At 47.8% G+C, this 15,481-nt stretch overlaps 1 protein-coding gene across 1 annotated transcript in view; it reads left to right on the forward strand.

Moving 5' to 3' along the window:
• Nucleotides 1-884: 884 nt before the first annotated feature.
• The window catches only part of FGF1 (fibroblast growth factor 1), a 110,630-nt gene continuing 96,033 nt past the window's right edge, over nucleotides 885-15,481 (forward strand). Inside the window, exon 1 of the mRNA XM_055143935.1 lies at nucleotides 885-1,198. The gene's annotated coding sequence lies outside the window, so the exon portion shown is untranslated. The remainder of the gene's footprint in view (nucleotides 1,199-15,481) is intronic.

Here is a 15,481-nt window from a genome sequence, read left to right on the forward strand (position 1 = left end):
AGAGAACCTGAATCGACGGCGCGCTATTATGATTATTATTAAACATTTTTTTTTGTTTGGTCTTCTTTTCCCCCTCACTGGCTCGTGACAAACAACGGTGAAATGTCAATCACTGCTTAGAGACTGGGCAAAGCCAAAGCCAGCTCCCGCAACGGGCACCGCCAAGAGCTCTCTGGGGGGGGGGGGGGCTCCCGGTCATTCCGCAGCTGTCAATCACAACAGGGTCACTTCCTCCCGCCTCCGAGGGGATGGGGGCGTTTAGCAAGAGCCCAACACAGAGTGACAGAGTGATGGTGTAGAAGCTGCTGCAAAACCCCACTCTGACCTGCGTGAGTGCTTCAAACCTTTCCACCGCGGCCGGAAGGGGAAGAATCAGGCAGAAAATTTACACTAAGTAAATGTTTGAAATGTTACACGTGTGGGTGTTAGGAGCCAGGCGATGCGTGCAATTTACAGAAGGGGCTGACGGGAACTTTCTGGCGGGGGGCGGGGGGGGGGGGTCCCCGCTGCCTCGGAGATGGGTGTCTTTGCCTAAAAGAGGGTGCAGGTGACCTAGGGCAGGAGAGTGTGGACATGCCCACCAGCCTTCCGCAGGAAGCAACACCGTGCCACGTCACATTTATCTTCTGGGAAACCCTGCAGGGTAGGAACGAACAGGGGGCAAGTTGGCGATTCGGACTGAGTATTCAGATGGACTGAATGCAAGGCTGGAGGCCTGCAGGGGTAAAAGCTGCAGGGACAGGGGCCGGGAGAGAAGTTGGAGCAGACAACTGTCCTTTCACCTGGCAGCAGTCCAGCCCCCAAATAGCTTTTGTGCCCTGTCCAAAAATAAGATCACATGAGAGGGGAAGGAATAAATCGGCCAGTGCTTGTCCTTGGGCCTTCTGTGGGCACACGCCTGGCCGCTCGGTGCCCTGTGGTCCCTGCAAGCAGACCCGGGCACGTGGGCTTTGCACTTGACTTGCGGCTCCCTCCTGCAGACGAGAAGGTGCAGAAGAGGGAGGCCGGCGGATCCGAGGGCCTCAGCTCCCGGGAGGAGGGCATGGCCTCTTTCCACTAGAGGACACTCCCTCCCGATGGACACTCCCTTCCTCCTGCAGAAGCGTCCGCAGCCCCGCTGTTAGGTCCCCGTGGCCGCTGTAGGCTGCTGCGGCTGCCGTGGTCCAGGGAGAACGTGTGTCCCAGCCGAGGCTGAGAGGTGAGTGTGTCCATTTCTCCTGCTTCTGTCCTTCCTGTTTATACCCCTCCCCCCCCCGCCAGCCCCTTCTTCCTCATCTCTGTGATCCAAATGAGAGCCACGGCCTGTTCAAACGCAGGTGACAGGTGTTGGGCTCAAGTATTCCCCTACTCCCCTCTCTCATGCGGAGACCAACTCTCACCACATCCGGAAAGAACTGGGTAGATCTAGTTCTCAGCAGGGAGGCAGGGAGGGATGCCTAACAAGATCCAAGCAGACATTGCCCAGGAAGTCATTAGGCAAGTTCCATTATGGCAGAGTTAATGCTTCATTTGTTCAGAGTCGACTGCATGAAAGAGGAAAGAAACCAAAAACAGGCGGCCGCTGGTTCTGTTATTAGGCAAAAGGGAGCAGAGAAAAAAGAAAGAAGCTGAGCAGGGAGTGCTTCCTCCCCCAGGCCCTCTCCGGGCTCTGGTGGACTTCGCAGAGCCCCGCAAAGCACAGTGAACGGATGGGAGGGCGCCTTCCTTTTGTGCAGAGTGAAAGAAATGAAAGCCAAGCCTTGGGAGAGAGCTGTCCTGCAGGCAGCGTGAGGGACGAGGGACCAGTCTGGGCATCTCCTTTCCTCAAGCCCCAGCACACGGGTGGGGACGGCTGTGCTGATTTAGGGACAAGTAGGGCTGTCACCATCCTGTCACCGTCGCTTGCACCATCTCCCAGAACACACGCGGCCCCCTGCTGTGGGCTGCAAATAGCTCTGCCAGAAGAACACACTGGTGGGAAGCAGGACCACCGAGTGGATCGGCATTCTGTCGCCTGGCAGTGGCCGGAAAGTCCGTTCGAGGAGATGCAGGCAAAGGAAAGATGACATTTTAAGAAGGAAATGGGTTTGCTCTTCAGTAGCAAAGGGGCGCCCTCGGGAGGGCGGCGCCCTGACCCCGATGCTGTGCTATTCCCGGGAGCAACAGCCATCACGGCGGCGAGCTGATGGCCAGCAGACCCAGGCTGACCCCCGCAGTACACAGCCACCTGGCAAGAGGCACAGACTCTGGGCACTGAGCCTGTCCCTGTCCCAAGCTGCAAGTCATCCCCATCCAGACCCGAAGAACAGACCCATGAAGGAGAGGGTCACGGCAGGGGATGGAGGGTCACCACATGGAGGGGTGGTGGCAACCCAGCCATGCCCGCAGTGCCCACAGGGTCCAAGGCCCTCCAGCACAACCTCCCCTGCTAGCTCCCCGCACCCCCCCCCCCAACACAACCTCTCCTGCTTCCTCCCTGCCTCAGACGCTCACACATTTATTGGTGCTAGCCGGCCTCCGAGGATGGACAGCTGCTCCTGAACAGAGAGGGGGATGAGCCATAGCTGGCCAGCCCCCCACCCCAACTCCCTCCCTGGCCACAGTCACTGGGCCCCTAACTTTTGCCCCTGTAGGCTTTCCCGCCCACTCTTGCCCACAGCGTAGGGCTCCCCCTGCTCGCCGATGGGCGCCTTCTGGCTGTCCGCGGTCCAGCGTCTACGCTGCCTCCCTCGGGTCTGTTCTGGCCTGCCCGCCACCTCTGCTCTCTCCCACCTGGCTGCCACTCCCTATCAGGATGGTCACTCGCTTCCCTGCTCTTTAAAGCACCAGGGATGGGGAATGGGAGGAAATCGAGTCTCATCCCCAGCCCTCCCCATGGCGGCACAGAACAAAAGTAGGCAGATGGTGATGAGACACTTCCGATTACTTGCCCATTAGAAACCCTTTCTCCCTGACTACAGAAGTCGGCCTGAAGGGAATCCAGGCATCCCTCAGGGGACCCTCGCAGTGAGCCTATGAGCGCCGCCAAGAGATGCAGAGTCTCCAAGAGCTAGTTCACTTGCTCTCCATCATACGGGTTGGTCCATGGGGACATGGCAGAGCCTGCTGCCTCCCCTCCGTGCCAGCACTTCCAAGTTCACCAGCAGTTTCCGGGAACCTGGTCCATTAAAGCACAGGGTGCTGGGTGCTGGTCGGAGGGAGCTCAGGCATTTGGGGTCCCTCTGGCCACCTGGATCCCCAATGCCTTGACAGAGGGGTCCTTCTAAGACTGTACCCAGGGGTGAGGGGCTGCACCCTCTCCCCCAAGCCACCCAGAATGACACAAGAGGCGTGGCGGTGGCTCTGTGGAGAGGAAGGTGCCTCCCCATGACCTGAAGGTGGAGCGTTCTGAGGAAACGTGGGCTGGTGATGGGCTGTCCAGTGTGAGCTGCCCCCTGGCTGCCCCTCTGGACATGGGCCTGACCTTCCTCCTGCCCTCCCTAAGAAGGGAAATGAGGTCAGGGGCCACCCACAGAGAGCTGTTTGCAGGATTTGGAAAGCAACAAAGTTCTGAAAAGAAAGGAAGGGAGATCTTGGGGAAAATGTTGATTCTCCATCCCTGTGCCCCTCCACGTGGCCCTGGACTCTTGGTAGCGGTGCCCCACCCGCGCCAGGTGCAGGTGGAGCCAGTGGTCTGAACGCAGGCTCCATGCACAAGAAACAAGGGTTGCACCTCTCTCTCTCTCTCACTCTCTCTCTCTCCCTCTGTCCCTCCCTTTCTCTCTCCTTTGCTCTTTCTCCCTCTTCCTCCATCCTTCTCTCTCTCTCTCCCTCCATCCCTCCCTTTCTCTCTCCTTTGCTCTTTCTCCCTCCTCCTCCCTCCTTCTCTCTCTCTCTCTCTCTCTCTCTCTCTCTCTCTCTCTCGTATCGGGGTGGGGAGCTCCTCAGCTGTGTTCCAGCTTCCTAAGGGTCATTCCTGGCCATACCTGACCCAGGGGAACAAATCTGAAAGTTTGGTGCTTGAGCTCTGTGTGGCAGTTCAGTTGAGACCCTGAGGTGCCAGGGCTCAGGGAGGGCGGATAGTGCCAGGGATCAAAGTCAAGGCCCCATGCATGCCAGGCAAGAGTTCCCGTGCTCGAAGCTATCTCCCAGGCCCTTTGTTTCTGTTTAAACCTATCTACAGTTATTAATATCTTCTCAAGAGCAGATCCAATTTTTAAAAAAAAATTTTAGAAAAATTTTTATTTTCATTTAAAATTATTTTTAATATTAATTTTTAATTTTGTTGAATCACCATGAGATAGAGCATTACAAAGATGTTCGTGATTGGGTTTCAGCCATATGATGTTCCAATGCCCACTCCTCCACCAGTGTAATTTCCTACCACCAATGTCCCCAGTTTCCTTCCCACCCTCCAAGCCCCCCAATCCGTATACCCCAGCCTGTGTCTATAGCAGGCACCTCTCCTCTCTCGCGCTTTCTCTTTCTCTCTCTCAGTATAGGCATTATGGCTGTGCAGATCCTATTTCACTTGTGTCATTTATCCTCCCAATATCTCACAGAGCTGGTATCGGGTCACGAAGCTGGTATGCGGGTCATAGAGCTGGTATGCAGGTCATAGAGCTGGTATTCGGGTCACAGGGCTGGCATGTGGGTCACAGGGCTGGGATGCACATGATCGAGACACAAAAAGTGGGGCCCGTCTCACAGTAAGGAAACAGAGCAGGATACACCCCAGGACAAAACCACCCTGGGCCTTTGAGGTCAGAGCCTGCTCAGTACTCGCTGAGGTTAAAGTCAGAAGCAAAACAAAAATGAAAAGAATCATGAAGCTAAGGAAAGTTCTCTGGGCCAATCTTTCAAAAGAAAATCCATTGCTTCGAGGTAGTACTGTGGTTCAGGTACATGCCTAGCATGCATCCAAGCTGGGTTCGATTCCTGAGACCGCAGGTACTGCTCCAGACGCCCCCAGCAGTGTCTGTAGCCTGGATACCCCCTGGGCCCCAGGGCCCGAGCAGCACCTCATTCTTGGGCCTGAGCATTGCACTGACAACTTGGCCTTGGACTCGTGACAATTTCCAGAAGGGTCCCATGTCTCATGAGCAGTGCTTTGGAACTTTGCCTCCCTCCACCCCCCAAAAAAGGGAAAATAAAAGAAAAACCACTGCTCCGATAAGAGAAATGAAGCATACATTCACACTAAAAGGTGCACACGAATGTTCGTACCAGCATTGCTCATGATAGCCAAACCGAGAAGGTAAGCCACTGGTGAATGGATGAAAAAAATGTGACACATACACAATCATTCAGCAATGAGAAAAGAACTTCCGGCATCCGGAACCATGCTGTGACACAGAGACCTCCAAGCACCAGGCACGGTGCTTTTAAGGGAAAAGGAGCCCAGAATTGTTACATTTATAGGAAATGGTCAGGAGAGGCAAACAGAGAGAGACCAAATTTGGGGGCTGTGAGGTGTGGTGGGAGAGAGAAGTGGGATGGTTGCTAAGGAGGCTGGGGTTTCTCTGGGGATGACAAAAAGATTCTAAAATTAGCAGTGATGTTTGTACAACTTTGGGAATATACACAAACCACTTAATCATACACTTTTGATGGGCGGATTGTATGGTATTTTAATTATATCTCGATAATAAAAATCCAGACCATGGCTAATGAAATAATCCAGCCGGTACAGGCCCTCCTCAAGGATGTGGCCTCACCCTGTCTGATCTGATAAGCTTTAGGTCTTGACCCCAAGAGCTTGGCCACCGGCCACAGAGATAATTCGAGTGGAAAGAGAATAAATACAAGAAACGGGATCCATTAATTTCTGTCTAGAGTAACAATCAGGAGGATTCCACACCCACCCCCACCCCTCTATTGTACATTTAAATTTTTGTGGAATCAATCTTACTATGCTATCTTCATTTCTGAGTTTCAAATAATTTTTTTAAAAAGCATTTCCTGGGGCTGCAGAGAGAACACAGAGTTAAGGCACTTGCCTCACATGCAGCTGACTCAGGGCCAAACTCCTGAGCCCCAACAAGAATGATCCCCGAGCTCGGAGTCAGGAGCAGGCTCTGAGCACAGGTGGGTATGCCCCCCCCCAACCAAATACAAAATAAACCAAAACAAAAACAACTAAAAGCATTTACTATGCTAAGATTATAAGTCTTTAATTTTTTTTTTTGGTAGGAGATCTCTAAGCCTGCTCGGATCGGGACTGGGCCTCTTCCGCCCAGATTCCCCATTTTCCAGTAGCTAGGCAGTCCCACCCACAAACTGCCCTCAGTGACATGTAATCCCATCAACGGCCAACATCCAGAGACTATAAAACCAAGCTCCTGACATCTTATTTCCTAGTTCTCCCTCTTGGAGAAACTGGCTACCGAGAGCTTTCTGCTTGCACAGGAGAGCCTAGAAAGCTCCCCGTAGCATATATATATGCCAAATACAGTAACAATGATGGGTCTCATTCCCCTGACCCTAAAAGAGCCTCTAATGTGGCCCTGTTGGGAAGGACAAGTAGAGAGACTGCTAAAATCTCAGGGCTCGGACAAATGGAGACGTTACTGGGCCTGCTTGAGCAAACCGACAATCAACGAGACAGTAGTGATAGTAATTGGAGAGATTTTAGTTTTGTACATTTTTTGTTGACAACTGACATTAATTTTAGATGCACATGATTACATATTTGTGTACATTGTTATAAATATCATTAATGTTCTCTAAGGTGATATTTTGTTCTTTGCTTTTTGTGTGGCTTACACCCAGCAATGCTCAGGGCTTCTTCCTGGCTCAGCATTCAGGAATTACTCCTGGCAGTGCACAGTGGACCAGATATGATGCCAGGGATCGAACCCTTAATTGCCATGTGCAAGATGTGCACCTTATCCGGTGAACTATTGCGTGGCCATTCTTTTCCATTTTTATTAACACCATTACCGAATGGTAAACAACAATTTTTTTTCTAAAAATTTGCAGACCTAAAAAAGCTCTTAAAAGAAAATTTAATTTTTGCAAAGTATATGTTATCTGACCAAAACTATGAATAAGTAACAAGTAGATAACACAGACTTTTTCTGTGTTACAAATAGCACACTTGCATTTTCTGGCTAAAAGAGGGAAAAGTTTACCAAGAAGAAGTAGAAAATATTTTGCACAAGGTTTTCAGAGAAAGAAATTCTTATTAATACTAAATACTTAATTTTTTCTTCAAAAAGGTACATTCTCACACTGATGAGCTAAATTTCCTCTTCAAGAATCCAGAAAAAGGAGGCACATTTATGCGGTAAATAAAATTTATAGCTCTCTCTCTCTCTCTCTCTCTCTTTTAAAAGATAGGAGTACTGCTATTTGTTCAGCCATTGATTAAACTGACTGAATTGGGCATGAACTCCACGATCTGTAGCTCTCTAATCAGGCTGAAAAAGGAAGAAAGAAAAGTGAGAAAGTTATCAGTATCAAAAATGAAACGGGGCTGGAGCGGTAGCACATCGGGTAGGACGTTTGCCTTGCACGCAGCCAACCTGGGTTCAATTCCCAGCATCCCATATGGTCCTCTGAGCACCGCCAGGAGTGATTTCTGAGTGCATAAGCCAGGAGTAGCCCCTGTGCATTGCCAGGTGTGACCCAAAAAGCAAAAAAAAAAAAAAAAAAAAAAAAAAAGAAAAAAAATCCCTTCCAGATATATTTTTTTGAAGGCTCCTAAGAAGTTACTGTAAACAAAAATTCAAAAACACAAATGAAATGGATCAAGGTCTTGAAAACTATAAACTACGGGGGTGGGGCCAGGAATGGTTCAATGGTGAAAGTTCCTATGTTGCAAGTGGTAGGCGGAGAGGGGCCGGAGCAACAGCACAGCGGGTACGGCACTGACCTGGCACGGGTTCGATCCCCAGCATCCCATATGGTCCCCTGAACCCTGCCAGAAGGGACTCCAGAGAACCGAGCCAGGAGTAGCCCCTGAGCACAGCTGGTTGTGGCCATCTAAACCAAAACCCAAATCAAAACAAAATGAAACAAATGTGGGGTGGGTGGAGAGTTTGATGCCAGTACCATGGCACGTCTGCCTAATACCGGCACAGTGGCACTGCCACCTGGAGTCCCCGGAGCCCCAGGGAAGCTGCGTGCCGTGTCCAGTAAAACAAATGTGTTCAAGCAGCCCAATAAAGCATATGTGACTTCTGGGAAGGGAATTTAAAAAAAGGGGTAGGGGGTTGTTTCGTTTTGAGAAATGGAAACTACGGAGCCTGGGGAGAGGTTCCAAGGCTGGAGTGCATGCCTCTCATGCCAGAGGGTTCTTCCTCAGCACCCGAGCACTTCTGATAGAGCCCCTGACAACCACCAGGATGTCGCCCAATTTCACCCTCACAAAAAACCAAAGGTGGTGCAAGAAATAAAAAAAATATGACTACCAAACATATACCAATGAAACAGATAACCTGAAGAATCCTAAAGCTTTTGAGGGGAGGTTTGGGGAGGGCATACCTGGCAGTGTTTAGGGCTTACTCCTGACTTTGCACTCAAGGATCATTCCTGGAAGGGCTCAGGGGACCATGTTTGGTGCCAGGGATCGAACCTAGTCAGCCATATGCAAGGTAAGCTCCTAAATTCCTGCATGCTCTATCCCTATCTATCTATCTCGTGTGTGTGTGTGTGTGTGTGTGTGTGTGTGTGAGTCATATCCAGTGATACTCAGGGGTTATTCCTAGCTTTGCACTCAGGAATCATTTTGGTGGTGCTCTGAGCACCATTATGGGAGGCCAAGGATCAAACCTAAGTTGGCCACATGCTAGGCAAGCAGAATTTTTTTAATTTTAATTTTTAAATTTTTGTTTTGTTTTGTTTTGGGGTCACACCCAATGATGCACAGGGGTTAGTCCTGGCTCATGCACTCAGGAATCACCCCTGGTGGTGCTTGGGGGACCGTATGGGATGCTGGGAATCGAATCTGGGTCGGCTGCATGCAAAGCAAACGCCCTGCCTGCTGTGCTATTGCTCCAGCCCCAGAATTTTTTTTTTTTTTTTTTTATAGTTTATTTTTAATTAGTGAGTCAACGTGAGGGTACAGTTACAGATTTATACATTTTTGTGCTCATGTTTCTCCCTTACAGAGTTTGATAACCCATCCCTTCACCAGTGCCCATTCTCCACCACCAGTAAACCCAACATCCCACCCCCCCTTCCCAGTCCCGTCTCCCCCCACCCCACCCTGCCACTATGGCAGGGAATTCCCTTTTGTTCTCTCTCTCTGGTTAGGTGTTGTGGTTTGCAATAAAGGTGTTGAGTGGCCATTGCGTTCAGTCTCTAGTCTATATTTGGCCCGCATCATCTTTCCCCCACATGACCAACAACCACATTTTACTTGCTGTTCCCTTCTCTGAGCTGCCCAGAGTGAGAGAACAGCCTCCAAGCCATGGTGACAACCTCCTGGTGCTTATTTCTACTATTCTTGGGTGTTCGTCTTATAGTCTATTATTCTATATTCCACAGATGAGTGCAATCTTTCTATGTCTGTCTCTCTCTTTCTGACTCATTTCACTTAGCATGATACTTTCCATGTAGATCCACTTATATGCAAACGTCATGACCTCATTTTTTCTAACAGCTGCATAGTATTCCATTGTATATATGTACCAGAGTTTCTTCAACCAGTCATCTGTTCTAGGGCACTCGGTTTTTTTCCAGATTCTGGCTATTGTAAACAGTGCTGCGGTGAACATATAAGTGCATATGTCACTTCGACTATACTTTTTCAGCCCCAGAATTTTTTTAAACAGAGAAATAAGATCTACTTTTAAAGACCAAATATGAATTTTAGAATTGGAAAGAACAATATCTGAAAATTAAAATCCTCTAAGATTCACAGAATGAAGATTCAGGAAAAGAATCAGTAAACTTGAAAATAAAGAATCCTATTCCCACAATTTTTTTTAGTATCTTATTAGCTCCAAGTCATGTTTCTTTTTATTTTCTGGAAATTTTGTAAATATCTGTTGTTTTAGTGGATTCTTTTAACTGTTGTTTGTCTGGGCTGGAGCGATAGCACAGGAGGTAGGTCGTTTACCTTCCACGCAGCAGACCTGGGTTCGATTCTTCCGCCCCTTTCAGAGAGCCCGGCAAGCTACCGAGAGTATTTCGCCTGCACGCCAGAGCCCGGCAAGCTCCCCATGGTGTATTCAACAGTAACAGTAACAACAAGTCTCACAATGGAGATGTTACTGGTGCCCACTCAAGCAAATCGATGAGCAATGGGATGACAGTGATACAGTTGTTTGTCTGAAAAGCTCTTTATTCAACTTTTAAAATTAGCTGGGTAGAGTAATCTTGGTTGGAGGTCCTTTGCATCCTGCACTTTGCATATATCTGGTTATTCCCTTCAAAACTGCAGAGTTTCTGCCGAGAAACCTGCTGACGTCTTAGGGGAGTTATCCTACTATCTTGTTCTCTTTTTGTTGTTGTCATTGTTGCTTTTAGGATTTTTTAATCTTTGATCCCTTCTGCACCCAATTTTTAATTATAAAGTGTCTTGATATGTTTCTGTTTGGAATTTTTTGCACTTACTGCATCTAGATATCTAACTCCTTTCTCCACTTAGGAAAGTTCTTGGTTATTATTTTTTCTTTCTTTTTTATGTTTTTGTCTATTATTTTTTCAAATAAGAACTCTGTCCCTCTCTCCTCCTGGAACCCTGGTATGACTGTTGCTCCTCTTGATGTTGTCCCATGTAGCTGCATATTATCTTCATAATCTTGAATTATTTCTTTCTTTTGAGTGGTTTCCCCCACCTATCCTCAGCGTACAGATTCTGTCACTCTGCTGTCAAACCCTCTTTTTTGTTCAGCGATTGTATTTTTCAGCTCTGTGACTTTTGCCAACATTCTCTCATACTGCCTGGATCTGTTGACATTCTCTCCCATTGATCTCCCCAGTGCGGTGGGCCGTTGCTTGAAGGTCTTCCTTAGGCAGCTTGCGTTGTGCTGTCATATTAGGAATTCCTTGCAGGCTATTGTATTGATCCATCAATGTAAGTGAGTTTCTCTGTGTCATTACATCTGGTGAGGCATGAGAGCCTGGGTAGTGGAGGGGGAACCCGTGTGGAGGTGAGTATAAGAGGAGACATCGGGGCTGGGGAGATGGCTCAAGGGCTGGAGCATGCGCTGTGCATGCAGGAGGTCCTGGTTCAATCCTAGCACCTTGCTGGGAGTAGCCCTGGAGTCTATCTGAGTGTGGCCCAAAAACTGAAAGAAAAAATAGAGTAGGCTGCTGTCTCTGCCCCAGCTGGTCCCTCTGGCAAGTGCTCCTTTGTCAACAGGCTCTGCTCTGAGGGTCTTTCTGGGCATGTTCTGTCTATAAGAGTGCAGATTTCTTACTAGTCTTCAGATGATAACTTGCAGGACCTTGCTCTGTTTGCTCATCAGAAGTAAGCATCCCCCAAACCCCTGGCCCCACCAAACTCTGTAGAGCTTGGGGTTATGCCTGGCAGTTAGTGGAAAGAGGGGATTACTCCTAGAAGTGAGAGGGATCGAACCCAAGCCCCTCAAAGTATCCAGTCAATCTGTTGATCATTGTTGTCAATTCCCGCTTGCCCAGCTACTTGCTAAGAATGGAAAATTCCCATCAGAGTCTGTTATCATGAGGGTGAGATCCAATTTGTCAACCACCACTGCTATCAGCATGGTTGGGAGCTTAGGCGGATGTACCGGTCAGTGATCTGGCCCTGTTTAGACCCCATTTCTTACCTCCCATCCCAGTGGTGCCAATACAAGGTGACAGGATCAGGATGGCGGGTGTCTGGTACAAGCATTATTCCCAGGGTCAAGTTCCTCACCTGATCACTACCTAATTATAGCTTGTTATCTAACAGTGTTTTTTTTTTTGGCTAGGACGTAATTTTGTTCTAATCCATGTGGGTAGTTTTCTTCTGTTCCTTACTGTGTAAATTGTTCTTTAGGTTTCAGGACACTTTTTGTTTAGATTATTTCAACTTTGAATGTTTTAGGCTTGCTCTGACTGTGGAAAGAGGTAAATGCAATTCTCTCATTTTAGCCATTCTTGGCTGTGTCCCTGAAGTCTGTCTTCTTACCTCTGCATTTCTGATTCATTAGGACTTTCAATTATAAACTGGGTTCCCAGTTTGTTTTGGCTTGGTCTTGCCAAAGAGCTACGCAGTGATTAGGTCAGGAGTTTTAAATTTGGAATCATAATAGATTTGGGTTATTTTATAACTTCCTGAAGTTAAATGTGAAAACAGTGTATGTGTGTATATATACACTTTCTTTTTTTGCTTTGTGGGTCATATCCAGTGATGCACAGGAGTTACTCCTGGCTTATGTACTCAGGAATTACTCCTGGCAGTGCTCAGGGGACCATATGGGATGCTGGGAATCGAATCCGGGTCAGCCATGTGCAAGGCAAACGCCCTACCTGCCGTGCTATCATTCTAGCCCCCACATTTCTTTATTGAGTAGGGAAACATAGTTATAGAGCTTTTCAAATCCTCAAGGGGCTTGGACTCAAGTCACTGAACTCTACATTTCATAACCTGGTCCAGGTGGGCAAGTTGTGGACATTCTCAAATGTGAGAACCCAGTCCCAGCCAACAGGTCAGTGGCTGACCAATCACAGACAAGGTGAGAGAGTGACCCCTAGGGAAAACAGTCTGTCCCGAATCCTGAGAATTACATCACATTGGGTTTGATATTTTGTTGACATGACTTCACTGATTCCCTTGGGCCCATAAAAACATTAGGTTTTTAATCATCTATTGATGAATCGATGGAGCTGATACATTCTTTTGGTTGCACAGAATCTGATTCAACTCACAGTGCAACAGATGTAAGTAAGGGACAAGGGGAAGTAAGAGTGACAATCAGGGGATGTGAAATTCTTTTGGGTGGCATCCAACAGCACTCAGGGAGCACAGGAACTGCCTTCTGGAAGCTCTCACAGCATCACCTGGGAACTGGTCCACGCAAAGAACCGAAGGCCCATCTCAGATCTACTGAAGCAGAAGCTCAGCAATCTGTGCTTTAATGCAGCTTTTAGGGACTCTGATGCAACCAAGCCTGGAATCCTGGGTCTAGGACATAAGACTATAATGGTGATCAGATAAAGAAAATCCCTGCTCACCACATGAAGTTAACAGTTCAGTGTGTGTTATGGAGAAATAAAAACAAAACTTGGGGGCTAGATCGATAGTACAGTGGGTAGGACTATACTAGGGTCACCTGGCACACGGCTGACCTGGGTTCGATCCCTGAATCCCCTATGGTTCTCCGAGCCCAGTAGGAGTGATCCCTGAGCACCTCTGGGTATGGCAAAAAATCTTTTTTAAAAAGAAAAAAAATGAGTAAACAAGTAATGGAGTAGAGTCATTTTCAGACAGAGTAAGATGGATGAAGGAAAAGAATGCAGGGGCTGTCAAGAGCTGTGACAAGGCACTAATTTAGAATAGAGAGTCAGAAAGAAGGTGGACCCAAATGAGACCTGAATGATAAGAGAAAGCCTGCCAGACCTCTCCCCCTCAAAAAACACCAAGGGGCAGAAAATAACAGGACACTCGGGGAAAAGGGAACCACAAGTGCAAAAGTCCTGGGGTAGGACCACATCTGTTTGTCCTGGGTGAAAAGCAATGATGCAAGCCCCGTGAGCGGGGAGATGGGTGTAGGGGGTGGTCTCAGAGGGGCCAATGGTGGTAGGCAATTTACCTCTTGCTCTTAGTGTGAGGGAAAGGCACTGTGCAGTTGTAAGCAACTAGGAAAGTGGAATAATGTGACAATAATCCAGGGAAGGACTAGCAGTGCTTGGATAGATTAATATGCCAAGACTTATTCTTGAGTGCAAAGTATAGGGCATCACACAGGGCATCCTGATTTTAAGCATACTCGTGTGTAGGTATATTAAAAGCGCTTCGTCCCTGAAAGAATGAAGCTACGCATAAAATAGTGGTATCTTTGGGAAGGAGTGGGTCATTTTATTCACTTGTGCCTAAAGTGGGAAGAAGTGGATCTTTGGAAAGATGAGGATTGTTTTATACCTTTCCAAACATTGTTCATTCGTGTGCACAAAGCATTAATTTTATTTAAGATAAAATACTTAGAAATAAAAGGCTACAGGGGCCGGAGTGATAGTACAGGGGGTAGGGCATTTGCATTGCATGTGACCAAGCCGAGTTCGATCCCTGGCATCCTATATGGTCCTCCAAGGACTGTCAAGAGTAATTCCTGAGTGCAGAGCAAGGAGTAACCCTTGAGCATTGCAAAGAGAGAGAGAGAGAGAGAGAGAGAGAGAGAGAGAGAGAGAGATATTTAAAAAAAATTCCCAGCACCACAAGACAGCATCAGATCTTTGTCCTTTGTATAGAGCTCTAGCTTGAATGATCAAGAATTACTGGGATTGAGAGATGCAGATCAAAACAACTTTGAGATACCACCTCACACCACAGAGACTAGCACACATCCAAAAGAACAAAAGCAACCGCTGTTGGAGAGGATGTGGGGAGAAAGGGACCCTTCTTCACTGCTGGTGGGAATGCCGACTGGTTCAGCCCTTCTGGAAAACAATTTGGACGACTCTCAAAAAATTAGATATTGAATTCCCATTTGACCCAGCAATACCACTGCTGGGAATATATCCCAGAGAGGCAAAAAAGTACAATCGAAACAACATCTGCACATGTATGTTCATCGCAGCACTGTTTACAATAGCCAGAATCTGGAAAAAACCCGAATGCCCCAGAACGGATGACTGGTTGAGGAAACTTTGGTACATCTATACAATGGAATACTATGCAGCTGTTAGAAAAAAGGAGGTCAAGAATTTTGTAGTCAAGTGGATGGGCATGAAAAGTTTCATGCTGAGTGAAATGAGTCAGAAAGAGAGAGACAGACATAGAAAGATTGCACTCATCTATGGTATATAGAATAACAGAGTGGGAGACTAACACTCAAGAACTGTAGAAATAAGTACCAGGAGGTTGACTCCATGGCTTCGAGGCTGGCCTCACGTTCCGGGGAAAGGTCAACTCAGAGAAGCGATCACCAACTACATTGTAGTCGAAGGCCATGTGGGGGAAGGGAGTTGCGGGCTGAATGAGGGCTAGAGACTGAACACAGCGGCCACTCAACACCTTTATTGCAAACCACAACAGCTAATTAGAGAGAGAAAACAGAAGGGAATGCCTTGCCACAGTGGCAGGGTGGGGTGGGGGGGAGATGGGATTGGGGAGGGTGGGAGGGACACTGGGTTTACGGGTGGTGGAGAATGGGCACTGGTGAAGGGTTGGGTTCCAAACTTTGTATGAGGGAAGTATAAGCACAAAAGTGTATAAATCTGTAACTGTACCCTCACGGTGATTCTCTAATTAAAAATAAATAAATTTAATAAAAAAAAAAAAAAAAAAGAATTACTGGGATGGATCCCTTAAATGAAAAAATGGTGATAGGGGAAAGAGAGGTGACAAGGACCAATACCAAAGCAAGCCTATTTTTTGTGACAGGACCTTTTCTGAGATGTCCCTGAA

Source organism: Sorex araneus, chromosome 6, assembly GCF_027595985.1.
Source record: "Sorex araneus isolate mSorAra2 chromosome 6, mSorAra2.pri, whole genome shotgun sequence".
NCBI lineage: Eukaryota > Metazoa > Chordata > Mammalia > Eulipotyphla > Soricidae > Sorex > Sorex araneus.